The sequence below is a fragment of the Eschrichtius robustus genome, chromosome 3 (assembly GCF_028021215.1).
Source record: "Eschrichtius robustus isolate mEscRob2 chromosome 3, mEscRob2.pri, whole genome shotgun sequence".
Lineage (NCBI taxonomy): Eukaryota > Metazoa > Chordata > Mammalia > Artiodactyla > Eschrichtiidae > Eschrichtius > Eschrichtius robustus.
This window is the reverse complement of record NC_090826.1, coordinates 173,651,872-173,677,389: the sequence shown is the minus strand read 5'-3', so window position 1 is coordinate 173,677,389 and position 25,518 is coordinate 173,651,872. Positions and strand designations below refer to the sequence as shown.

Here is a 25,518-nt window from a genome sequence, read left to right as displayed (position 1 = left end):
TTTTTTCTTACAACAAACCCCTGGCACCCTGTTCTCACCATGTCACGGCCTGTGACGACTTAGTGTCTCCCAAGCATGACCAAGCGATTAGCGGGGCTGTGTCTGTGCATCTCAACAGTAATGGGAGCTCTCTTTCCATTTGGCGTGTATTGAAGCCTGAGCGCTTCACTGCCTCGTGCATTTTCAGCTTGATGAATTCATTATTCTCCATATTTTTCTCCTCCCTCCTTCAGAGAAAACCTGTCCCTAAAAATGCCAGGATTTTGCCCCGGTTTTAAGAAAACGGGTGTTTTTTTTAAACATGCAACCTTGACAGCAAGTCTGCAACAGCTTAGCTACACCCAGTACCACTTGAAGAAGAAGAAGAAGACAGTGAAATGTTAAATTCTTTAATACAAACCCCCACAGTATCGCCTTTCACTGGAGAGAAAACACGCAGGTGTCAGTTGGGTATTTTCTAAGAAAAGAGTGTTTTTTCAGCTCTGAAAAGGGACAAGGCTAAAGTTATTTGTCCTAGGTGGGCAACGATATGCTGGTCTCAACAGAAGACCTGAGAACTTATCTCCCACTGTTTGCTTTTTTTTATCCCCCATAAACAAAGCCCTCCCCCACTCCCCCCGCCATACCTGGAGTGTATCCTTCCCCACTCCGGCCATACAGAGAGTTTCGGCTCATCCCGATGTTGTACTCATGGGCAGGGATGCAACTGAAGGGTGACAAGGGCAGTTTCTGCAGAGCTGTGGTTTTATAAAGTGCTTTCAGGAGAAAAGGGAAAGAAAGGAAATTATCCTAATGGAATAAAATCGTAGAGAGCAGAAGAACACCTTACTTAAAACCGATCTGTGGCTTGCAAACTTATTCTTTTCAGCCATATGACGGGCTTTCAGTAGCAAGAGAATGTAGGAGAAAACTCTATTCCACCATAAGCAACAGACAAAGAGGCTCTGCTGATATTTCTGAATCAAGACCTGGAGTTTAATGAGCAATAAGGACTCTGTTTTTATAATGGGTGACATCACATGCACTGGCCTTTCCAGTGACCTGCAGATGCCTAGGTCACAATCATCATCAATTCTACCTTCACACACACACGATAACATGAGCCATCAGAGAACTGCATTTAAGGGCATTAGGAAAATAGTTACAAGCACTGGCCCAGGAGTCAGGCCACCTGAGTCTGAAACCTGACCAGTGCAGGGACCTTACATAGGTTGTTTAATTCTCTAAACCTCAGCTTCCTTATCTGTAAAATGGGAATGCTACTACACACTTGGTATGTAACCTGGTGATAAAATAAAGTAACACATGAAATACGCTTAGCACTTATTTAGCTATTATTAAAATTAGTATCAAACCCAGGGGTATTGTTTTTTGTTGTTGTTCTTGTTGGTAATTTCCTGATATATCTTCAAATATCTCCTTTCTCAGGTATCATAGATCTTTCTGGATGGAAAATTTTGTTGTTGTTAACTAAAATTTTTATTTTACCCAAATATGAATAAAATAATGCCTCTCTAGTAGATAGACATCCATTTTTTAAAGAATCTAAAAGAATTACCAACTCCAAAAAAGTTGGTAATATATGACAGCAGTGCTTTTTGCAACAAATACCAGATTGTGACAAAAATACTTCCTTCTATAAAATAATGTCAAAGAGATCCTGCCTGCTAGTTGGGTTTCTTACACAGAGCCAAGCCTTATCCCCCAGAAGGTGAAAATATCCCAAATGGTTATCTCCTCCACCAGGCAAAAAAACAAAAAACAAAAACAAAAAACATATCCTGCCACGCTTCTCAGAGGCACCACCTTGCTGTGGTCACACAGAGTCTGAAGATGACGCTTCAGGTCTAAATATAGCGACATGGTTGGGGGGAGGGGGCTGGGAGATAATAGGAGGGAGGGTGGGCGGAGCCCATGGACTATAAATAACCGAAGAGCATGACTACATTTAGAGCTTCCTGTGTGTAGGGCTCCGGCAAATCTCCTGCTTTGTTTCCTGAAACAAAAGAAACTACGGCTATGTCCAGGTTTCTCTGAACCTCTGGCAGGAATATCCTCTTCTGTATATTCTTTCTTTTGAAGAACTGGGAGCTCAAAATAAATCCTTACCATCCCTTTAAGACCTTCTCATCCCCAAGCTGCATCCACACTACGTAGGGAATGACCCGCACACACTCTCCAGGCACTAGCTTCATGCAAAATAACTCCCTAAACATAAAAGGTTTATCTGGCCAAGTCTTAACAAGCCGAGTACACCTTTCAGCTGCAAGTATTTGTTCCTCTAACATCTTCAAGATGCATGCTCCTTACACTGTTTTGGCAGAGATAAACATCTGTTTGGGGGAGGACACCTGATCATTTTATCCATTCCTATAATGGGAAAGTGCTGACTAGAGGAAGCGTTTACAAAGATTCTTTGTGCAGAGAGGATGGCCCAGGTGTCTCTAAAATCGTCTGTTCAGCAAAAGCACAACCAACCAACATCGCCGCAAACCTCTGAGCTGTCTCCCTTCAAAATGTTTCTAAGCTCTACGCTACCAAAGAAAGTCCCTTAGTGAGCCCACTAGAGAAGTCTGAATAATCCTGGGCTAGTCACACATAATATTTGGTGAGTAATCTGCATTCCTGTCAGATGGAGAGGGGTCTATATGCATGTGGATTTGTAGAGTCCCAAGAGAAGTCTGAGTCCATAAACCAGTGAATGAATTCCATTAATATATATATGTGGCTTTTTCATCTGTGACATAAATGACGTTTTTTACTTGCCTATTTCTGAATGTTCTTTATTAAATAATAAACTCAAGAAAAATTTCATACAAATCACCAGTGTCTGTAACGATTATTCCTTATTATTACAACGGCTTCCTCACGGGCAAAAGTGAGAGTCGAATTTCAGAATCATGGTGGAGTTTGCCAGGGTGGAAGCCTTTTATGACAGCTCCAGATCCCAAGGCTACTTTCACAAAACCAAATCTCTAAAAGATCACTTGGAGAGATCTGGGGACAATTCTGAACTTTAAAATGTATTTATTGGTACCAGAGGCTGATGGGGTAGGGCAAGAAGTCCTTTTGGGCAGCTTTCTAAATCACCTTCTGGTTTTTCCCACCCACCACAGGAAAGGACCCCTGGTAAAGAGATTCTTGACCTAACAGATGTGCCTCCCTCAAAGAACCTCCACACCCTGGAAGAGCCTGGTAAGACTCAGAGGAATATGCTGGAAACTTCACCCTCAGACTCAGGCTGGAGAAGGAGAAGGTGGTTTAAATTTCTCCAAACATTTCAAAGGCAAAGTTGCTCCCTTGATGACTGATTTCCAAGCTGTCTGGTCCAGCTTCCCCTTCCTGCTTGGAAGTACCTTTCCAGTGCTAAAGGTTTGGAACTTCTGAGTGAGTGTGTGCTTTAATAAAATATGTGATTCCGTTACAATCCTATTTCCTCTTTAAGGGGAAAATCTAATTTCAGGGGAGAAAAGCATGTGAAGGAATCTCAAAGGTTTCTTCTAAGCTTTCCATCTAGACCCAGCAGGCGAGTCCAGGTCAAGAGTTTGATGAGGATACTCATTTCCTATCTACCATATTTTTGCTATATGAGCTTAAGACCAGGACAGTTAGCCAAAGCACTCCCTGGGTATAGCAGAGGCCACCTTGCCCATACCCCTTCCCTTACCAATTCCGTACAGGCTGGCTTAACTGCCATCGCCTGTAGTTTTTTTTTTTTTTTTTTTTTGCTAAGAGGCATTCTCTGGCTGCCATGATGGTTTTTGCCTGCTTGCCTGCGTGGCAGTGGTGATGTACCAGGGGATCAACATCCTATGGCAGCCCTGACCAATGAGTGACAGGAGAATTGGTGTACAAATATTCCACTTCCATCACCTATCAGAGGGATCACTCTGAGGCCTCCCAGTTTCCCGGCAGGACCGAGTTCTAGTTATAACTTCCTTGATAATGAAAATCTTTATTGGCTGCCCTCCCTTCTCTGTCTTACTTCCTCATTTTTCTACTGAGATTGCTTCCCCAATAAATTACTTGCTCTTGAATCTTTGTCTTGGGGTCTGTTTCAGTTGGAATTCAAACTAAGGCTCTGAGATAGTTAAGCCTCTAGAAAGAAAACACATTTGGAAGAAAGTAAAGACACACCCAGAGTTGCATAATTACTACTGCATTACCTATTATAATCAACTCCAGGGCTATATGTGTCTATCAGTATCTCTGTTTGAATAAGAAACTCGGGGGGCGGGGGGGCGGGAAATGACTTACCAATAGGATTTAGGTATTCCATGAAAACTGTAAAGACTTTTTGGACTATCTGTGAAAGATTATTTTTTAATCTCACCCCGACTTCTGCCCACGATCCCTCAATACTTGCCCTTTGCTTTCCTCACTGTAATTTTCAAGGCTCAGGCTATGCCTGTGCCCGTGGACACAGGAACTAGGCAACAAGCCCACTGTCTCCCACCTCCTGCCTGCTTTACGGGGCTCAGCTTCCCCGTCTGGCTAGCACTTGGTTCTGGCCTCATTCTTAGTTGCCGCCCTTTTGTTTGAGAACCTCACGCCTCAGATCCAGTGGGTTCTGATTCGATGGCTTGACTATTCAGTTCATACCTGGCTCCTCTTCTTGGGTAACTCTTTGGGTTTGGTAACCTCGTGTTTGTACCTTTCCCTGGCTCAGATTCTGGTCTCTACACTTGGCTACTCTTGGAATCTTCCCAGTTGACCTGTGCCTTTCAGAGAGCAGGATCAGACGCTTCTGGACAGCCCTCCTGTTTATCCCTAGTAATTTACCACATGCTCAAGGGAAATGTCTATTATGCATACTTATTCAGACAAAAATGAATGAGAAGATAAACGTGCATACAGAACAAGAAAAAGCCTTCTATGCATTTTTGCAGTGCTTCAAGTTTTCTCTTCTGCTAGCGGGAAGGCTAAGAGTAAACGGTAGCCCCTCAGTCATAGCCCTTTAACTGGAAGGGCAACAATCACACTTCTGCCGTGAGACGTGAAAGGCAGAAGTTGCAAATGGGGTCCTTCTTGCCCACCTGCGTGTCTGTTGTTTGTATTTAATTACTTGTCTGAAAATGGAGGAGTGGGTAATTTCTGTCAATGAGATGAAACTAAACATCAGATATGAGTATCTTTTTATTCACAAAGAGAGATTTATAGATTTATGTAATGTATCACCCTTTCTCCAGTTAAAATCTTTACGCAATAGGTAAAACTGTGGTTTCAAAGATACCACCAATCAAAAAACTCAACTCAAATCTTTTATAACGTGTATAGACGAGTGTGTGTTTAAATCCAGCAACAGATTTCCTTCATGCAGTGTCCCATTCCCAGTCATTATTCATTTATACCCAATAACTCAGCGATGGCTCACACTTTCCTTCATATTCAGAAGTAAAAGGTGTTCCTGCAGTTTTCTGCTTCCAGGCAGGATGTCTTGATTTTCATGGGTTTCTACCTGTGCTTCAGTAGTAGATGTTTACAAGACATTCTCCACTGGAAAGAGTTGGTGGGAAGAAAGTTCTTCTGTATCAGTTATGACTGAGATGTTTGAACAGTTTCCTGAAATTTACTTTCCGAGAAAGGTGGTTTGGCTTTAACCTAGATGAATGGTGTGTGCAGGGGTGAAGTTCAGGGGGAGAGGACCTATCCTGAGCCCTTTATAATGACTCTTAGTTGAAAGAGTAATTGGAGTAGTTGGATGATTAACAAGCTACGTAAATAATCTACAGTAACATTAAGAAAATCTCTTATATCTAACAATTCTCTTAAAATTATCTGAACTCACAAAGGAATGTCACTGGAGATTTTTCCAACATGGGTCTACTCTTAGGTCAGACCATCCAGATTTTGTCCATAGTGTCAGTGAAGCATATAACCTGAAGGATAGCGTGAAAGGCAAAGACAATGTTTCTAGAACAGCAGGTATGTTGAATCACTGCGTACCCCACACCCCAGAACATGGATGTTTTGCAATCTGCATCCATGAGTCTTATTGTTAAAGCTGAATAATTAACACCCCTTATCCAAATTGCAAAAAACAAAAAAAATTTAATAAAAGTATACATATTTTAAAACAATCAATGCAAATACAACTTACTAGCCTCGTCCCTATAGTTCCTTTAACATTTGGTCATAGTACCGCTTTCGTACGATAAAGTTTAGAAAGATAGTTAATTTCATGCATCACTACATCACGTGGTCCTACACAGAGCATCGAGTTCTCTGCCATGTAAACAAATGTTAGAAACCTTGCTCTGATTTCACAGAGTTTTGACTGCTCTCCTGAACCTTAAGGGTTTTATTGTTGTTACTGTTGCTGTCATCAGCCATCATTGCTACAACTCATGAATTCAGCAAATAGTCATAGGGAGTCTACTCTGCACCAAGTACTGGGTATACAAATGTGAACAAGAAGTTCCTGCCCTCACAAGGCTTACACGTCTAATGCGAGAGACAGCCAAAGAATATGCAAATGCATACCTAATAGGGAACTACAGAAGAGGATTGGGTAGGATAGGATAGGGTAAGGTAGGTGAATAGAACAAAATGTTCCCCTGAAGAGCAAAAAGCAGAGAAAGGAGGTAGAGTGTGAAGAGCAGTGGTTAAAAGCTGTAACCGAGCAGGACCCTATGGGGCCTTCCCAGGACAGACCCCCCCCCACCATGTCCTCCGCCTGTCTCTTGTCTGTAGAAGAACTTTAGCCTCCCAGGCTTTCCCCAAGTTCCAAAGAATAAATTTAAGCAGAAAAATGAGAAAATGCAGAAGCAGAGGAAAACAGTCAAGCAAGACAAAATAATAATAGTTTATCCATTAAACAAAGTCCTTTAGTTCCTCCTGAAGAGCTATAGATAATATTCTGAGCCATATCCTTTGAGCGGTTTTGCAGATACTGAAACCACCACCAGGTGGAAGAAGTTAACTGTATGTTGCCCACAAGCATGGAGACCCCAGACCAGTTGGAACCAGAAGGTTGATGATGTTGACTCCTACTTACCTCACCACCAACCCATCAGAAGAATGTCCATGAGCTGATCACACACCCTGAAAGCCCCTCCCTCACTCTGTCTTTAAAAACCTTTCCCTGAAAGCCATCAGGGAGTTAGGGCCTTTTAAGCACTAGCTACCTGACTCCTTGCTTGGCACCCTGTAAGAAATACTGCACTTTCCTTCACTACAACCTGGTGTCAGTAGATTGGCTTTACTGCGTGCAGGAGGGTGGACTCAAGTTTGGTTCAGTAACAGAGTCAGTATAGGCCTCTCTGAGTAGGTGCCATGTCTGGTCCCAAAGTAAACTTATAGACTCACAACAAAAATAGACTCCGGAAAGCAATCTCCAGGTGTGTTTTATGTGTGCCACTTAATGTACCACATATGTGTCTCTCGGGTGTAAATCACTTTTCCCAAATCCCACTTCATTCCATCACTGAAATATACCTAGGCTGAGATTTTCATCCCTAACTTTCCCCAGACAGGGTGTGATATGCTGCTTATAAAGGCCAAAGGATAATAGAGTGTTGCCAAGTGGATTGTAGATTCCCATGCAGTCTGGACTTTTCAGACCAAATGAATCAGCTGGCCCTGCATGACCTCAATTAAGATGGGAATGGGGGCTTCGCTTTGGCCACACATCCTAAACCACATACTGTGCTTAAGTTTCCAAGCTGTCAGTCTTTGTGACTCCCCTTTAGCAATACTTAACGACGACTTGTGACATGAGATTCTGAAAGCTTTTTGAAAGTCTTACTCGCTAATGGAAAAGCCTCTTACATATTTTATAGAACTAAACAAACATCAAAGTTAACACTCAAATGCAACTTGTTTTTTCTAAACTCTACAGAGCCTTGTCAGCATATCAACTCTCCTGCAGGTTCGAGTCAAACAAAGAGTGCATGAGTCCTGAATTTTTAGGGAAAATATTAAGATTCTAAGCTTCCTGAAGGCAAAGACTCAGTTTTACGTTTTTGTTTCCCCAGTGCCTAGCACAGTGTCTGACACAAGTAGCTGAGCAAGAAAGGTTTAACGGTACTGAAGGGGAAAAGTGGCAAGATATTTAACCACACAGAACAATCAGCTTTTGTTGATTTTCCTTTAAACATTATTAGCTATCTCCAAAGTTAAATTGTAACTGAAAATAAAACATCTTGATATATACAGATAGAGAATTCCATTATAAGTGTGCTCTAAACCAAGCTTCCTATAAGACTTTACAGGCTCCCCAAATTTTGAAAGGGCCCGCAGGCACCATTGTTATTGAGGATAATGATGATAGGAATTATAACGATAGTGACCACTGATTAAGCGCTAACCACCTGCCAAGCACTGTGCTAGATGCTCCCCTATACTCTTTGCTTTACCCAGCAGGTCACTGCATCATGGCACCTCCTTCCTCAGAGCCTTCCCCTCATCACCACGTCTAAAGTGGCACCACTTGAATGTAAAGTGGTGCAGCCACTATGGAGAACAGTATGGAAGTTCCTTAGAAAACCAAAAATAGAACTACCATATGATCCAGCAATCCCACTCCTGGGCATATATCTGGAGAAAACTCTATTTGGAAAAGATACATGCACCCCAATGTTCACAGCAGCACTATTCACAATATCCAAGACATGGAAGCAACCTAAATGGCCATCGACAGATGAATGGATAAAGAAGATGTGGTACATATATACAATGGAATATTACTCAGCCATAAAAAAGAAATGAAATAATGCCATCTGCAGCAACATGGATGGACCTAGAGATTATCATACTAAGTGAAGTAAGTTGAGAGAGAAAGACAAATGCCATATGCTATCTCTTATATGTGGAATCTAAAATATGGCACAAATGAACTTATTTACAAAACAGAAACAGACTCACAGACATAGAAAAAAAACTTATGGTTATCAAAGGGGAAAAGGGGGAGAGGGATAAATTAGGAGTTTGGGATTTGCAGATACAAACTACTATATATAAAATAGATAACAAAGTCCTACTGTACAGCACAGGGAACTATATTCAATATCTTTTAATAAACTGTAATGGAAAAGAATATGAAAAAGAATATACATGTATATATGTATAACTGAATCACTTTGCTGTATACCAGAAACTAACACAACATTGTAAATCAATTATACTTCAAAGAAATAAATTAAAAAAAAAAATAAAGTAGCACCACTCTTTGGTCCCTCTCACTCCTTACCTTGCTTTATCACCCACTTGCTGATATTGTAAATATTTATTTGTTCAATTGTTTCTTAACTCTAGCTCTACCCACTAGAATGTGAGTTCCAGGAGAGCAGTGACTTCATAGTATTCACTCTTGGTTCTTTAGCAGTTTAGTAGAGACTCAATGAACAGTCGATTTATGAATGAATGTATGAATGATTTCATTCACCCTTTAAGACAACTCTGCAAATTAGTTATGTTTAGACCCAAGAGACTGCAACTATATTTCCCTAAGTCCCACAATCTTCTTGGTGCCCCATACTGACACGTTGGGTAAACAAACATGGTGAGGGAAAGCCGTCCCTCCCTCCCCCTCCCCCTTCTTCTCCTACCTTTCCTTGATAGGACCAAAGTCTCCCAGTTCTCTCCTCCCTGGCACATTCTCAGAGGAAGGCAATGAGCAAAGTCGACACAGAGTAACCATTTCCCATGTTATTTTTATATAACGTATTTGCAACCCAAGAAGGAAAGGTTATATCACTTGGAGTCTGGGAGCAGAGATCGTCAGATTTATGAGTCCTCTCTGAGTCACCCGAAGCATCACTGCAGCGCGGACCTGGCCTAAGGCATGAACCGGAATCGGGGAAGTTGATTTCTCTGAACTCACCGGGAGATGATGACGGCACATCCAAGGTTAAGGTGACGGATTTTCCGGTACCGAAGTCTTGCCCATTTATATCCACGACCCTGCACCTCTGAGGTACTCTGTTGAATGACTCACTCCTGGCTACATTTGTGCCTCAAAAAATATTGGGTAGAGACTGTGCTCACTCTGGCTCCAGTTCCACAATGATCTCACCCAGGCTCCTGGTCCATAATGATGAGGTTCTGCCTGAATTATAACCTACTGCAGATTTTCAGTTACTTCTTTCAGAAAAATGGACTTTTCTCGTCCTTATCTTTTAAATTTCATCTCCAGGTAAATATAGCTTTTTCTCCAATATATTTTTATTTCAGGAGGATGATGGATGCAAACAGGAGCCAATGTTTTAATTGCTCTAATAAAATGAATCATCTCTTTCATGCGCATTTTACTTCTTGCAAAGATTTTTTTTTTTCTTAAATCTGTAAGTGCATTTCTGAGAGTTCTGAAATGGAAGCATATCTCTGAGCTTGCTGACTACATTTCCCATAGTAGGCTATTTAAATGTATCTTTAAAGTGGATTACACATCTCAGGGGCCTGGTAATGGGCTATGGAGTCACCTACTTCGAAGTCACCAGTTCAAATTTAGTCCAGACTTTCGGCAGTGAACAAAAATCATTGTAAACTGACAACAGTTTGGCTTTCTTTTGTGGAAATGGATCAGTGGCTCCCCTCCGGTTCCCAGTTCCTAGTTCTCCACAGCACAGGGACCACCATCATCTCAAGGCGTTAAGTGCGATCCTCCCAGTGATGGGGGAACCGGAAGAGAAGCATCTGTACAGAGACACACTCACATGCACACCGTGGATGCACATATATAAACACACGTGTGCACAGATACACACATCAACACACACACATACACACATACTGGTACAACTATTTTGACCGAACTCATCCATAAGGAACAGTAAGAAACGTATTGCAACCACTGATCTGCCAACACTCAATTCCATCCAAACTGTTCAACAACTAAAGAATGCGCCTACACCGCCTGGGGTCCCGCTCTTGCTGTGCAGGGTTTCTGCAAACAGATGAGAGCACCTTCAGAAGCCAGCCTGCCTGTTCACTGTGATGAAACATAACATGACGTTAGTCTCCAGGGATGTCAATCTGGAAGCTTTTAGGAACACAAGCCTGCACTTAAAGATCAAAGACAACTGAGTTGACTCTTCAGAAGTACTACCTTTCCTCAGAACCCAAGAGCCTGAATGCCATTCTTCACCCCCTGCTCCTCCTTCATCTCTTGCCTCCAATATATCATCATGGCTTGTCCATCTCTGCTCTTCATCCACCATGAATCCATCGCTTATTTCCACCATCATCATCACCCTCTTAGGGAAGGTGACCACCATCACTCCCCTTGAATACTGCAACCTTCCCCTGTGTCCTTGTCTGAGATTTTTACTCCAAGCCTTCTCTGTGAACATTCCAGATCACCACTGCCCTGTTAAAACCCTTCAGTGGCTCCCCGTTGCTTCATATCGAGGTCCGTACTCCTAGCACAGCCAATAAGACCTTGATGATTTCACCGCAATGGCCTCCTTCTCTGTGTTCACATCACAGAAACCATAGACCCTAGCCATGTGGTTCCTGTGATGCTTCCATCAACCAGGTCTGCATTGCTGCCTTCCACCATGCTTCCTCTTTACTATTAAATCATCCTTCTTGACTCAGCATAACTGTCATTTCTTCCCAGGGGTGTAACCTCAGCCTTCCAAGTTCTGGGTTGGGTGCCTTCATATAGCCCTATCATGTCACTCACCACACTACAGCAGAATATTATCCCCTTTAGGAGAAGCTGAGTCTTGTTCACTGTTGAATCCCTAGTCACTAATATGGTACCTGGAGTTTATTTTGGTGAATAAATAAATGAGTTCAGAACTTTAAGAATGGCTTATAGCATTTTCTCTCTTTCATGACTACATTCCTCCTATCTTTTTTGTTCTATTATAAACCAACCTTATATACTGAGCACATTCTATTCTTTTTTTTTTTTTTAATCTTGGTATGGACCTCTCTGCATATAAAGCAGAGAACAACAGAAATGGAGAGGGGAACTCCACTCCACTCCCAGCCAGGATTCAAAAGGTAGATTACTAAAGAAAATCAAATCAAATGCTAGCCTTTTCGGGAGGGCTTTTATTTACTTTTTTTTTCTACGGACAGTTTATCCTGTGCTTGAAGAGTTTTAGGCAAAATCTTCCCTGAAGATGATGGAATCAATTGGATCACTGTTTGTTATAAACAAATCTAAGCCAGGTTTTGAAATGAAGGTGAAGAACCTAGAATTATTGCTTACATGACTATTGTCTCTGCTTCTTTGGACCTGACAGAGAAGGAAAAAAAGGAAATGAGAAGGAACAGGTAGATAAGGAGACGACAGGATATATTTCTAAAAGGAGAGTATAAGAAATATATAGATGCAGAGGATTGGAAGTAGAAATGATAACTACTAAAGGAGCTCAAGGAAAGAAAGTGGGAAGCATAGAGACAGCAAGGAGAAGAGTAAAAGCAGATGAGCGGGAGACGTAATACCCAAGGGAAAAAGAAGAGTGAAAATCAAAAGAGATGAACAGATAAATCAGAGGAGAAGAAGTGAAAAAGAATAGGCAAGAAGAAAAGAGGAGACAATGTAATATGGTAATTTGCTTAGAGTAGGGGCCTTATTTTGACAGTTGAATAAATCAATGGATGAATGAGAAATAAGAAAAAGTCAAGGACTATCAAAAAAGCTTAAAATATTTGGACTTTGATTTCCAATCTATCATGTTATGTATTCACTACACCCCCAAAGTACTGGGCCCATCCACAGCCCAGTCAACTGAGAGCGAAACTCGATTTTATATTAATGTTAAGAATAGAATGTGATTAGAATGCCGATCATTCATTCATTCAACCAACAATCACTAAGCACTCTCAGTGGCCAGACCCTGTATTAGGTGAAGGACCTGACTGTCAAGACACATCACCTCTGCCCCCAGGGAGATTGCAAAAGAAAGCACTAAATCTCTTTTCAAATTGGAAAGAACCTTCTACTTTATACTGCACAGCGTACATAATCTGTGAAAAAATATATATATCAGAATCAAAAGTAATAGTGTGGCTTGGCCAAAAGCCACAGGAAACGGGGGCATCTTTCTCAACAGAATTAGATGACATTATGACATGTGCCCATTTAGAATGGAACTGCAAATCATAAAAATGCCAAAAACACGGAGAAGAAAAACATTAAAGGAGCTAACAGAAGAATATTAAAGGCAGACGTTATTAAAGAGAGAAAGGCATAATAAATACAGGGTACTTTAAATTCTCTTTGTCATAGGGCTAGACTGCAGTTTGACTGCCAATCCCATTAAAGCCATTCTAAATTGAGTCCCTTGGTATAATGAGCCCCTCTTGATAACAGCAAAACACATGGCCTCTCAAGAGCTCCTGGAAGGGGCCCTGCAGAGCCGGCCACCAGGAGGATATTCACGGAGGAAGGCAGTGGCCACTTCACGTGGCAGCCCTGCAGACAGAAACACAGACCCACGTCCCACTCTTCCTCCCCAGATCCTCAGCACAGGAGTGAACAGCATTCCTTTGCTGTTCACCAGGAGACAGAAGCCAGACCTTTTAGATGCATATTTCAGTAACAAGGTCCTGCTGAATCCCCAGCTTTTGACATTTGCTGGCTATAAATGTCTTAGACTTGAAGAGTTGTGATATTACATTAGAGGTTTCCTGGAAAAAATACTCTTGACTATTTTATATTTGGACTACAAGTGGTAGCTTCCTATTTAATTTGAATAAAAGGGAGAATAATGTATACAATTTCCCCACTGAGGTCATCTTTCCTCATACACTTTGGATGATTCAAAACAGAAAGGAGTTTCGAATAAGGACAGAGGGATTCCAGATACATTTTATAATCAACACCACCCTCCTCCACCATACAAAATGCTAGCAAATTTGAGGGACATACAGTATAAGTTAGTGGGACATCCAAGAAACCCAAATTATTACATTACCATTTTCCTGGACCCCATTAACCTTGAGAGAACTGTAAAGGTCATGAGATTGCATGGCTAAATAGCATTCAGCAATTTCTCTAAAATGTAAAACCAATAGCTCTTCCATCCATGCTCTTTTTTTTTTTTTTTTTTAATCACTAAAGGTATTTGCATGAAAACAGGATCTTTGTTTCCTAAGGATTGATCCCCTTGCTACTTACTCCTGCTGCATCTCCACCTTGGTGGCATCAGAGTTCCTGCTAAAGAGCTAATTGTAATATCACAAAGGATTGTGATTTCAAGTGGAAGCAGCTCACCTCTTATGAAACGAAGACCCTGTTTTCAAGCAACTGTTTCTTACAATCAAATGCAAGAAAAGCTAAATATCTAAAATGTAAAATAGGTGATTTATCTGAAGAATAGATACTAATGTTGTCTATGACTCTCTACTTCTTAAAGCTGCAGGAAAAATTTAGACAAAGAAAAAAAAAAAGAAAGAAACTAAAAATGAAGTTTCAAATGTTAACAACATGCTTTTTCTACACCTTTGCCAGTGTCGTTTGCCTACCAACGTGGGACAACTATATTCTTATTATTTTACTATACTAACCTCACTTCACTGAGCAATATGGGTCTAAAATTAGGTTTGAAAATGGCATATTTTATCTAGACACTACTTCATTTTTGCAACTATAAAGCCACTTACAATAATTTCTATTTTCCATTATCCCTACGTAGTTTAGCATTTTGCGCACATTTTACTATTTATATTATCACAATTAAGCATCGGTTTTCAGTGATTTTAGTCTCAGCAGTGTGCACAAATGAGTATACTCCTAATCACTCTGTAAGACATAAGTAGAAATATTCCTTCCTACAGCATGAAAGGAATGCCTAGATCTCATAAACCCCAAGTTACTGCACAAGTAAGGAAAATATAAATGGATTTAGAATGCATCCTGATAAATGTATATACTTTATGGAAAATACGTGAGAAAAATGTCAAATGACCACTAAGAGAACCTAGGTGATATCCAGCCTTTGAAGCCTATTTCAGGAAAGATAACCAAACGTGGCCATTCACGTGTACATGCTTTGTATGACCCCTGAACCATGGGCTGGAGCCAGGGTGCCGCTTCCTCTCCTATGGGCTGCTGAAATAATCACACACAGCATGGCCTATTACCTGTGATTATTTGTGACTCTCTCCTGTGGGTGGGCCCAATGTGTCAGAAAAGAGAAAGCTGTGGATAGGATTCTTGTGTGAACTATTCAGGTTTGCCCTCTCTGGACCTCACAGCCCCAGTTACCTGCATAAGAATGCCCAGATCTTGGATAAAGAAAAGATGACGGGAGGATCAGAGCTGGAACGGGGTTCACACCTCATGATTATTAAAAAAATTAAAAGAAAGCTGGATCAAATGCACTTGCCATATCAACAGCATAGTTGACGTATGTAAAGATATTATACCGTGTACCGTCTTTAAAGATGTTTAAGTCAGAAGAGCCACTATTGAACACTTAAACGTGAAGAACTCTGCTTGGTGCTTTACATTAACTCACATTTAAAAATAACCTTCCAAGGTATTCTTATCTCATCTCATCTCTCATCTCTTGCAAGGTGTACACAGCATCTGAAGATGATGTGACTAAGCCTGGAAGGGTTAATTTGCCCAACTTCACACAGCAAAGTGTGGGCACACTGGGATTCAAGATCAGCCCAGGCCCGATTTCTTTCCTATTCTAAGAGGTAAAGTTCTTATCAACTTAAACTAATGAAAAATATCTGGTAGTTTACCAAAACTCTAAGCCTGGCTCCAAAATCTTTAGCTTCATTTATTCATTCAGCAAACATTGGTTGAGTAGCTCTTCTGTGGTGATTCATACTTTGTAAGAGAGGAAATTTGGTTTAAAAAAAGAAGAGTGGTTGGGAATCTTGGATCAAGCCTCCTTCCTAGCTTCTCTGGTCCCACTAAGGCTAACTACTCAACTCTTCTTCTGTAACATGAAGACATTAGACAAGATCATTTCCATGTTTGCTTCTAAAGGGGGTAATACCTCTACATGTCTCTGTTCTAATACCCAGATAATAACTAGTCATTTCATAGCAGGTATGTCAAGATCAAGCTATCGTAATTAACAAATAGCATTGCATGGAAATGTGGGTTTAATAATTACCTCATCATATGAACATAATCTACCCCATACATCTTTGCTTGTACCTAAGTTTTTTCACATGTAAAATGTGCTAAGTGGATTGTTGTGGTGTCATCTGAGTGCTGCTTAATGCTTGCATTACGATACGTTAAGTGAATAATTACTGTATAAGTTTGCTAGGCCTTCCGTGACAAAGTACCACAGACAGGGTGGCTTCAACAACAGAAATTTATTGTCTTACAGTTCTGGAGGCTAGAAGTCCAAAATCAAGGATGTCACCAGGGCCGCTTCCTTTGGAAAGCTGTGAGGGTAAATCTGTTCTAGTCCTCTCTCTGAAGCTTCTGCTTTGCTGGCAATCTTTGTAGTTCCTTGGCTCATGGCTGTATAAACTCATCTTCACGTGGCATTCTACCTGTGTCTCTCTCTGTGTCCAAATTTCCCCCTTTGATAAGGACACCAGTCCTACTGGATTAAGACCCACCCTACAGACCTCATCTCAATTTAATCATCTGCAAAGACTTTATTTCCAATTAAGGTCACATTCTGAGGCCCTAGGGGTTAGAACTTCAACATCTTTGGGGGGAACACAATCCAACCCATGAGAGTTATCGTTCATAAAGTTTTGATTTCTTTAGATGTTTCATAAAATTTAAAAGCTCAGTTGTCTCCTGCTGCACTGATTCCACCTGAAGGACCACTTAGGGACATTTCACTGGAAACCCACAGAGGAGAAGGCAAGACACAAGTTCGGGGTTTGGGAAGGCAGAAGCTCAGCAAAGCACTCAGCCCACACGGCGAGGGTCCACGCACTCTGTTCCCATTCTATGGAGACCCACACTAATGGAAACTCCAGCCTAGAGATGGCTCACACTAAGCACATGTCAAAGATACAGCTTTCCATTCAATCGGAGACAATTCTGCTCACAGGCAACAAAAGGGACCCTGCCATGTCATGTAGGATGGTGGCCTCAATGAGATATATCTTGATTTAATAGAGAAATAAAAGCAATATAAGGTCATAAGCTAAGACCATCATAAAGCACATGCAGGCACCCTATACTATACTCCCAAGCTGCTTTTTAACTCTGAGTGAAACAAATTCCCCAATGTCTACAGCAATGGCTCAGTTAATTTCCTCCCTTAAGAGAATATCAACCTGTCCCCTATAATACATCTTAGTAGAAGTGTTTTTCTTTTCTTCTGTTCTTTTTTTATGTTAGAACTCTAAAGATATGAGGAGGGAAACAGCACTGGTTTGTGAATGACAGGAAATCTCCCACAGAAAGAAAGCACATTCACACTTGATTACTGTCTCTAGAGACTTTGTAAAAGACCAAGCATCAGTATTTGAAAATGAACCAAGAGAAAGGTACCAAACTGCCTTGGGCACAAAAAGCAGTATTGGCATCTCCCTATACCTTCACTAATAATTCTTTCATTCAATAAAAAAAAACCACCTGAGCACCTACTATGTTTCAGTTTCATTGTTCTAGGCAGAGGGCAGCAATTTAAAATGGGATGGTCGGGGTAGATCTCATTGAAAAAGTAACATTTGAGGAAAGCCTTGAATTATGGAAGGAGTTAATCACAAGGATATATAAAAGAATATTTCAAGCAGTGCCAAGGCCCTGGATAGCTCAAGGGATAACAAGGAGGCCAGGGTGTTTGGAGCAGAGACACGAGGGGAGAGGAGAGAGAACAGGTGAGGGAGGAGATGGGGATCAGCCCAGGTCAGTCTTCTCGAACATTCTAAATACTCTGACTTTAAATGGAAATGGACAGCCACAACAGCATTTTGAACAGGGATGAATAGCCAGGCTTATGTTTTGAAACCTCTTTTATCTCAGAAAAGTCTCCTGCTCATCAAAAGCAAATGACTAAGTACTATCTTACCTCACGTTTAAAATTTACTCAAGATGTATTAAAGACTTGAATGCAAGACTTGAAAACATAAAAGTCCTAGAAGAAAACATAGGCAGTAAGCTCCTTGACATCAGTCTTGGTGAGGATTCTTTGGATCTGACTCCAAAAGCAAAGGCAACAAAAGCAAAAATAAACAAGTGGGACAACTTCAAGCTAAAAAGCTTCTGCACAGCAAAGGAAACCATCAACAAAAGGAAAATGCAGCCTACTGAATGGGAGAAGATACATGCAAATCATATATATGATAGGGGGGTAATATTCAAAATACATAAAGAACTCATACAACTCAATAGCAAGAAAAAACGAACAATCTGATTAAAAAATAGATGGAGGATCTGAATAGACATTTTTCCAAAGAAGATATACAGATGACCAACAGGCACATGAAAAGATGGTTAATATCACTAATCAAGGAATAGCAAGGAGGCCGCGGTGGTTGTATACATATGCATATATAAAATGGAATACTACTAAGCCACAGAAGAGAATTAAATCCTGCCATTTGCGACCACATGGATGGACTTTGAGTGCATTATGCTAAGTGAAAAGTCAGACAGAGAAAGACAAATACCATATGATCTCACTTATATGTGGAATCTAAAAGCAAAACAAATACAAAACTAATAGACACAGAGACTAGAACGGTGGTTGCCAGAGGCAGATGGTGGGCGGGCAAAATGGGTGAAGGGGGTCAAGAGGTACGGACTTCGAGTTGTAAAGTGACTGAGCCACGGGGATGTAACATACAGCACGGTGACTACAGTCAGTAATACTTTATTGCATATTTGAAAGTTGCCGCAAGAGGAAATCCTAAAAGTCCTCATCACAAGAAAAAAAAAAATTTTGTAACTTTGTATCAGGACTGACCGTAACTGGACTTTTGTGGCGGCTAAAGCACTGATAGCTTAAACCAGCTCAGCACCTGTAAATGGCTCTTCACAACGAATCTCTGCTAGAAACAAGCGAACCTCAAACCTCCAAGTCAGCACCAGTGTGTATTATTTTCAAAGACAGACAGAGATTATACACATTGTGTAATAGTCAATTTAAGGCAGATTCTTCCCTAAACTTACATGAGCTTGAATAAATCTGGATTTGCTTCCTACTCTTTAAAATTAAGGGATCAGTACCGATAAAAAATTATCTGTAAAATTACATATATACTGTATTTTTCTTGCCTGGTAGCCAGCCTCCATGATGGCCTATGATGACCCTTGTCTCCTGATATTCACATTTTTTTGCGTGAGTAGTAAAGAAATAGTGATTTAGCGCTGGCCAATGTGACCACTTCAATAAGGCTGAAGTGAGGATGTGTGACTTCCAAGGCTAGGTCATAAAAGACATTGCAGCTTCTGCCTTGTTCTAGAGAATCACTTGCTCTAGGGAGATGCCAGCCACCATGCCATGGGGAGAGGCCCACATGGAGAGATGCCAACATGCCAGCTGTATAAGTAGCCACCTTGGAAGTGGGTCTTCCAGCCCTATTCAAGCTGTCCTTTGGCTGTAGCTCTGCCCAGAAACCCACTGCAGCTTCCTGGTGACAGACAACCTCATGAATAACCCCGATCCAGAATTTCCCAACCAAGTTCATCCTAAATTTCCAAGCCACAGAAAGCTTGAGAAGGAATATGTCCTTATTTTCTGAGGCCACTAAGTTTTGGGGTTATTCATTACTCAATAGATAACTGTTATACTTTCTAACATCCAAATATTCTAGTGATCAGCAGTTAGCTACTGTTTACAACATTCATTTTTACCTGAACTCGACCCCAAAATCAGTATTAAGATTACAACCAGATAAAACTATATTGGGAAATTACAGAAACATACACTGAAAACCTTCACTTGACTGAAATACCAAAACTAAAAAGTACTGATTTGGAGTGATATTAGAATGCTGGAGGAAGGATGGACTTTGGAGTCAGTAAAAAAAAAATGGGTATGAAAAATGGCTCTGCCACTTATTAGCTTGAGCACATGACTTAAACTGGTCAAGCCTCAGCTTCTCAATTGGCAGAATGGGAAAATAATGCTTAGCTTACATCGTTGAGAAGAATAAATAAGATAATATGTACAAATAATTTTATTCATCAAACATCAGTTTCTCTTTTATTAAAATGAATCTGGGCCAGGTTTGTTTTGAAAAGGCAAATCTCTAAAAATAATAAATTGACATGTGTGTATAAGTTTTATTTGCTTGTCTCATGGCTAATGTTAATCGTAACATTAGTCTTGTTTTGTGTCTAATATTAAGCTAACCAAAACTCAGAGTGTTTATAATCAGTAATTCATTTGTTATTGGCCACTGCAATGCCATTTAAATTTTGGAGAGGGGAAACAGCTAAATACTTTACAGAACCAGATCAGAAAAGAGCCTAATACCTAGTACTCTCTTTTTAGTGATTTACAAAGTAGAATTGACAGACAATGAGGTATGTTTTACCCAGTTTATTTATCCTTTCTGTTTGAGCAAGTTTTAGAGAGTATTTAAAAATAAACTAGAATGAACTACCGACCAAATGGTACCCAATTCAAGATTTCCCCAAATACAGTAACATGGGTATATAATCTCATGTTCTGAAAGAAAATAGATTGTGCTGGTTAAGAAACTAATCTGTATAACTGTATCAACCAATTGATTTATTCCAAAAATATCTGTTTATTCTCATGGATGATGCTGTCTGACAATTTAGATATAGTGCCTGTGAAGTGAGAAGAGTATTTTGTTACTTCTAGCTGCCATCATAAAGAGTGCATCACTTTGAAATTACTGAACTAGAAATAGTAAAAGGGACTCTGCACTTTTTACTACCAAGGACCACCTGACACCTTTTAGAGTTTTTCCCCCATGAGTCCTATTGCTTTGTGTTGGACAATCAAACTGCATTTAGTTAATAATAACTGTTCTGTTTTTATTAATAAAAAGCTATATTATTGCTGGTCAGAATTTGTAATTTGTATAAGATAAACCAATGTTGCAAAAAAACGAAAATAATAAAGGTGGGGGTGGGGAGGACAGGGAGGGATTATGTAATCCCAAAAGCAAAAGTAAAGAGATATTTAGTTTGTTTACACTGAGATTTTATGTCTTATTTTCATTAAACTTTTAAAAATCCTGAAAATGAGTCATTCCCCCCTTACTTCCTCCAAGGATCCTAAATTGAGAACTATTTAGACCTAAATGCCGTCTTTTAAAGAAGATGAAGACCAGAAAGGTTCTATGATTAATCCAAGGACACACAGTTAAAAGTGACATAAGCAGGACTGGAAATTTTTAAACACAAGACTTGTGACTTTGCCCCACTATGCTAAGACCACTCTGAGCTTGCACAGGACAAAAATCAGCTCCATTCATCAGATCAACAAAAATTTCTATCACAATTTCTGTTTGGCGTTCACAGCTAAGTCCTCAAGAGTAATAGGAAACTCTTAGGATTTAAGCAAGACTAAAAAGATGGGCCAGCATACAGAAGGACTTGAGTAATGTTTTCCTTCTCAAAGTGTCAGTGTCAACCAAAGGGAAAGTTCTGCTGTCTGCTACATTTAACTCAAAAGATAACCTGACATCTACAATATCCTAAATTCTCATTTAATGTATTATACGGTAACATTAGAGGTGGTTTTTAAATGGCTCTTCTGACCATTACAAAAAAAAAAAAACTTTTAATAAAAGGTCAAACCCACAATTTTTCTGTATCAAAATTCTCTCCTCTTTTTTCCTATCCCTTTGTAAGTCAAGTAGCCTATGCAAGTTTATAGGAAAAGTACTCTTTTGCTTACTTTTAACTCACCAGCTTCAGAGCCAGTAAGTTCATCACCATGAAAATCATGGTGGTCTTTACTGATGGATATATTTTATCCCCAAGTATGTTATCACTTGTTTTCAACAGAGCAACAACTAATAATTAGGGATAGTATTGGTTCACTCTTAAAACCCGGAGACTATCCTTTAACTCACATAGCTGAGTCCAGTTTGAATTGGAATGGCTTTGAAGCCAAGGAGTTGAATCCTTTTGGATTATCATCTGACTTTTCTTTTTTTTTTTGTATACTATGATGCAGTGTAGAAAAACAAACACGTGCTCAATACTCAACATAATTTATTGTGCCAAGCAGAAATTTGTAAATCATTTTTAAAGTACGTTAAAAAGTAAAATATAATTGAATAATATAACAATTAATTTGGTAGAGTAAAGATTCAGTGTAAATTTTATTTAATATTATTGGCGATATACTAACCTGAATGATAGCTAAATATACAACTTAAATTTATTCTATTAATAATACCATTGATAATTTAGTTTATTCATTTTAAGACTGCAGTAGACACGTAATTTCACTAAGACTCACAGGAGGTGTGGGGCCAGTATTATACTATAGTTACTTAATAACAATGGTTGATTTTAATTACTTAGTAAACAACTAGTGTCAAAATAATTTCTTCAACTGTGTGCTATTTTACTTATTGTCATCAGTGATAAAGGCTAACTTCCCCACCTGTATTTGATAAATCTTATCATCAGTTTAAGGCTTCTAATAACTACTGTAATTCTATGTGATTAATTGCTCTGAATAATCCATCAAGATTTTTCTCTAGATCTTTAAAAGGACTGTAATGAGTTCAGAGATAATAGAGATTAAATACACAGGATACTCACAAAAAGGGCAAAAGGGATATTCAATCATCCTGTATACATATATATAGAATTCCAATGTGGTAGAATGTCCCACCATGCCAAAACATTAAGACTTGAATGTGACTTCTCAATTATTGGGGGTTCGGGGGTGGGAGGGTGGGGAAGTTGAGTGGTTGGTTGAGAGAGAGAGACAGAGAGACTCAGAGAGAGCAAGCTATCACCATGTGGTCCTATGATTTCAGTCTAAAATTCGTAAGATATTTTCCCATGATACCATGTAATTACCAACTCAATCATTTTATTCTCTCCTGCCAAAGCGGGAAGACGGGACAGGAAAGAAACACTAAGCCAATGGCATTTTCATAACAAATTTCGGAATACTGTAATTGTGCTATTGGATAATTCAAGGATATTATCCTTATCTTCAGCTCAACGCCCGAAAAATATCAGCACTTGTAAGGATTATTGTCAAAAACCATTTATGACTTTGGAGGATTAGCGAGTGAAAAACTTCAGTCTTGTAAATATCTTTATCAAGTCAGTCTCCACAAAACTCTTACCCTTCCTGTTCTATTCTTAGGTGATTTTCTTTGATGGAACCAAACTTTCTAAGCCTATCAAAGAAGTTGTACTTGGACTTCTTTCCTTCTTTCCTTCCTCCCCTCCCTCCCTCTCTTCCTCCTTCTTTCTGTCCTCCCTCTTTCCTTCCTTCCTTCCTCCCTTCCTTCTTTCCTTCTTCCCTTCCTTCTATCCATTCATCCATCCATCCATCCATCCATCCATCCATCCATCCATCCAACCAGGTGTTCATTCAGTATATATGTATTGAGAATTTACTACATGCCAAGCACTGTTCTAGGTGCTGGGTAGTCAATAGTAAATAATAATAATAATAAAGCCCCAGCCCAATTACGGGATTGAGGTGGGAGCAGATGAAGAGGAAGAGAAGGGTGTTAAGTGCTCCATAGCGCATCCAGGAGAGGAGCTGTGAAATAAGCAAGAAGAATGATCTACCAAAGGGAATAAAAAAAACCCAGATCTTCTGCCCCATGGGTCTAGTCCCACATCACAATCTCACCTTTAACCCACGCTGCTCAAACATATCCTAAAGGATCTAGGCACTTAGATAAAACAGCTACAACACCAGAACCACAAACCCAGCACAGCAGATATAAAAATCTTCACCACTACTAATCACTCATACTTTTTAACTCCTTTGAGCCTGACAGCCAGAATGTGATATGGGCAAGGTCAATCTCATTATCTCCAAATTCAGCAAGTTGCAAAGCGGTTGTTCAGGGCTACAAAGCTAAACAGCAGAGCTAAGGTCTTAAACACAGACTTCTGATTCCAGTACAGAGCTTTTTCCATACACTGTGTTATTCCTCTGCCATCAGACTACATCCTCAGTGGAAGGATAGAGCAGCTGAATCCAAACCCTTGCCTCCAGTGACTGCTCTAGAATATCTACAAGATGCTGTAGTTGATGGCAACTGATAGGGAAAGAAGACTGCCTTCAGGTAGCATGGGAAACACACTAGATTTCTTTAGACTGTGTGCAGTCTCTAGGCTGGTGCTACCAGGGACCATCAGAGCTCTTGGAGTAGGGAGTAGGAGGGTAGAGAAGACAAGTACTGATAAAGAATTCAACCCCAAAGGCAGCACAGATGACTATCACGAGTTGCCATGTGAAACAGAAACCCAACTTCTACCTCCAGAAATTTTATCAGTCTCATTTCATTAACCAGGGACAATGGCCCTTGATTTATCACTGAAGTCCACTCCTCCAAGGTTCTGCACTGTGGCTGAGTTGAAACAAATCCCTATTACCTTCTGTGGCCCAGAGACTTACTGAAATGGACCAGTGTCCCCCAACAAACTGCTGGCTAAAGGAGTGTCTTCCCACCAGATACTAGGAATACTTTTGCAGGATTTAGAAACTCAAGAAACACCAGAGACATTAGTGGCCGAGTTTCTATGTCACCTGATGGGAACGTAAGGCGGGAGGATTATCCTGCATATGTCCAAGTTTGCATTTGAAAGCAGTTAAATCATCCTCATTCTTCATGGTAAGAGAAATAGTTTATGTCACATTCATTTCCATCTCTGTAATTTCACCGTGTTACTAAATGCTTCCTGCTCAAGTCAGTGTGATATAAATTCTACATGTTTAAGACTAGGTATTACTCCCCTTACCTCTCTGAGCGCACGCAGCACAATGCAAGGCTCACGGGGCATGCTGTGCATTGGCTGACTTATTCCTTTGAGGAAGATTGCTCTTTAAAATTCCTTCCATAGGATGGTAGATCAGATGGTAGATCTGAAACTGGCCTAGGGTGGTTGCAAATCAAGTGGTGTTCAAGTCACTGGCTTTGGGGCTTTCAAAGCTCTCTCAAGTCCAAAAACATCCAAAGACACAGCTCCAAGCAACTCAAACAAGCCCACTATTTTATTTGAAAAAGAAACAAAAATGACAGGCTATAAAACAAATGTAAACTTCCCATTGCTTTATGTTGCTCAGCTGTCAGTTCACTGTCTACTGTTAATGGTGTTTGGCATGAATTCTTTAGATGGGAAAGTTGTTTAAGGAACGCTCAGAATGCCAGACCTCTACATCCATGTGTCTCGTGAACATAGCCCATTGAGTACAGTTTTCAAATTTTCAACTGCTCTAACTTACACTTAAAGCATAAACATCAGACCAACCATGGGGATTTTGTTATTTATGGGGTACAAAACGAAGAGATTTCACGGTAGGGGGGGAACATCAGCAAATCAGATGAGCAGAGATGAACCCAGCCAGCCCCAAATGAGAGGGGCAGATGTAGTCATTAACACAATTCCTGATGAATAAACATACCCTTTTGTATTATTTTGATGTCTGCCTGTTCTTACACGCTGTGTCTCTCTGGCGAACGAGAGCCAATATCTATATCTGAAAATGA

The 25,518-nt window shown here is 40.1% G+C and overlaps 1 protein-coding gene across 1 annotated transcript in view; it reads right to left on the bottom strand.

The window, feature by feature from the left end:
* Nucleotides 1–681, bottom strand: part of ESRRG (estrogen related receptor gamma) — a 478,332-nt gene extending 477,651 nt beyond the window's left edge. Inside the window, exon 1 of the mRNA XM_068538547.1 lies at nt 627–681. The gene's annotated coding sequence lies outside the window, so the exon portion shown is untranslated. The remainder of the gene's footprint in view (nt 1–626) is intronic.
* Between the last annotated feature and the right edge of the window lie 24,837 nt (nt 682–25,518).